The 2616-nt window shown below is 63.8% G+C and overlaps 1 protein-coding gene across 2 annotated transcripts in view; it reads left to right on the top strand.

Moving 5' to 3' along the window:
* Positions 1-414: 414 nt before the first annotated feature.
* Positions 415-2616, top strand: part of WNT5A (wingless-type MMTV integration site family member 5A) — a 13744-nt gene continuing 11542 nt past the window's right edge. The window contains exon 1 of one of the 2 annotated variants that reach the window (XM_014943270.1): positions 415-843. The gene's annotated coding sequence lies outside the window, so the exon portion shown is untranslated. Of the gene's footprint in view, positions 844-1873; positions 1892-2616 lie in introns of those variants that run through there. The other variant, XM_014943271.1, reaches the window with a different exon arrangement.

Genomic DNA, 2616 nt, shown 5'->3' with positions numbered 1-2616 from the left:
GAAAAAAAAAAAAAAAAAAAAAAGCTCCTTTATTTTCTTTTTTTTCCTTCTCTTTTTAAATTTCCCCCCGAAGAGAGGCTGCCCGCCGCAGGGACACTTGCTGGGCTCGCTCTGCCCGCCGCGTCCCGGTGCATCTTTCTGGCAGCGGCTCCTAATGCGAGTTTAAAGACATCTTTCCAAACTTCCCAAACTTTCCCGAGGAGGATCGCTATGGAGGAGCACAACGTCGGCGCTAATGGTGGCCTGTACCTTTAAGGAGAGCTGGCTGGGGGCCAGCGGAGGACCCGGAGTCAGCCCCCCCCCACCCCCCCTCCCTCCTTTTTAATTTTATTCTAAGTTTCTGGAGATTATCACTCTGCATCTGCAGAGGGTCCCGCCTGGGTCAGAGCGGAGGAGCGCGACTCCTCGGGGTCCCCTTGGCGCTGCGAGGACTCCATGTTGGAAAGGCTGTTGGCTTTTTGTTGTTTGTTTGTTTTTAATTGTCAATTGTATGCTAAATCGGTTGCATCGGTCGCTCGGAGGGTCACGGAGAGTTCAGTTAGGCCGAGGAGCGAGGCTCTTCTCCGGCCGGAGCTGGCGCGGAGGGAAGGACGGAGGTGCGCCTTCACCCCCCCCGGACCCCCCCTCCGCCTGGCCGGCAGGAGGGAGCGGGGCTGGGGACCCAGCCGTCGCCTTTCTCTGCAAACGTGAAACCTGCGCTCTCCCGGCCAAAATGGATGTAAAGCCGCAGCGGGGAGCGGGAGGCGGCCGGGGGGTTCCCCCCGGAGCCGCTGCGCCTCCCGCGGAGGCCGCCGCGGTTTACAGCCCCCCGGAGCCGGGGCTCTGGATGCCGCTTTCCCGCAGGTAGTGCTCCCAGAAAACCAGATGCCTTTGCAGGCTTTCCAGACACCCCGTGTAAAACAGGATCACAGGCGATCCCGCGGCTGCAGGATCTGTAAAAGCCTCCCTTTTCATCTCAGCAAAGAGCGCGGGCTCCGCATGGGGTGCATTAAATACCAAAAACCAATCTCCGCGGCCCTACAAAGTTGAAAATGGTGCCTCACACCCCTGATAGGCAATGCTGCCATGCTGCCGGCGAGTCTGTCTGTCTTTTTTTGTGTGTGTATGTGTTTGTTTTGTTTTTGATGGCAGCTTGTCAGCTGTTGCGTGCAGAAGGGACGGGCTGGAGGGGCCGGTCCCCCGCCCGCACCCCCGGGCGCAGGTGCCTCCTCCCGCCTCGCCACGCAGCTCCGTGTCAGGAGGACGAAGAGGGCAATAAGAGCGATGATGAGGAGCGGGAGGTGCCGTCGGAGGGGCAGCACCCACCCGTCCCCGTCGCTTCCCGGGGCCGCGGCGGCCGAGGCCGCCCCCTGTTGGGAGCGGGGCGGCACAGCTCCCGGGGGGGACGCCGGGGCTCCGGCCCGGTGCAGCGCTGGCGGCGACACGGCGACGGCCAGGCCCGGGGGAGAGCCCTGACCCTTTGAATGGGGCGGAGGGTGTTTGGCACCGGGGTCACCGCCACCCTCCCCACGGTGCCACGGCCACCGGCGGGCCCCGGCCGCCCGCCCCATCGGGGCAGCTCAGCGTGCACCGGGAGAGTGCTGGGCCGGGCAGCGGCACATCTCTTGGGGTCCCGCTTGGGCACCGGCGTCACCAACCTCCTCGGGGCGCGGGCAGTTCCATGGCACTTCTTTATTGTTACTGTTTTAAGAACTAACAGATGAAAGAGAAAACCCCATCACGTCGGTTTTTGGGTGTCGCCGCGAGCTGCTCGCACACCTTGCTGCGCCTCGTCCCTGGCTTCGTACTTTCGCATCTTTCCCGGGACTGACCCCGGCTAAACCGGACGGGCTCTTTCTGCAGCGGGAGACCGGCCCCGTTCACACACACCCCCTTCCCGCCCGGGCAAGAGGTATTTAACCCGCTGGAGGCGGCCAGGGGCCGGGGGGGTGCTTTGCCCCCGGGGCCGCAGCCCCGGCGCGGTGGCGGTGAGTTCCGCGGTGCTGCGCACCCACACGCGTGCGGGTCCCCGCGCTGACTGTGGGTCCCCGCGCGTGTCCGGCCGCGTTTCGTGTCAGCCCGACTTCCCGCCGCGGCGCTGCCATCGCTCCTCTTCTCCCGAGCCTTCGCAAACAGAAATAAATTAGAATTAAGAGCACCTTCAATTCAGCATTAAGGGCTTTTTGAGAATGAATAGGGAGCCCCCAAGTGTCTTTTTTTTTTTTTTTTTTTTTTTCCCTTCCAAGGGGAGGGGAAATAAAACCCCGTGAATGGCACTGGTTAGCGAGTTAAAGAGTCCCGTGTGAGGACGCAGACGGTGATCGCGGGACCTGTCGGGGGGAGCGTTTGACTTCCAAGACGGCAGCCTGGTTGTTGTAGGGGCCGGGTCGGGACGCGGAGGCGCTCCTTGTCGCTCCTGGTACCTCCCTGGGCCGGTACCGATCCCGGCGGGGTCTGGGGGCTGCCGTCGGGGCTGTCACCGCGGCGCCAGCGCGGAGCTCGGGGCCGGCTCGGCGATCGCGGAGAGCGGGCGGAGGCTGCGGCGAGATGGTTTAGGGGGCAGCGGGGAGCGCCTTCCCCGGCCGCCCGGGAAGGACGAGGATCGGCCGCCTCGTCGTCGGGTGGGAGCCGCCAGGC

Source organism: Calidris pugnax, unplaced genomic scaffold (assembly GCF_001431845.1).
Source record: "Calidris pugnax isolate Ruff unplaced genomic scaffold, ASM143184v1 scaffold128, whole genome shotgun sequence".
Classification (NCBI taxonomy): Eukaryota; Metazoa; Chordata; class Aves; order Charadriiformes; family Scolopacidae; genus Calidris; species Calidris pugnax.
This window is presented reverse-complemented; position numbering and strand designations above follow the sequence as displayed.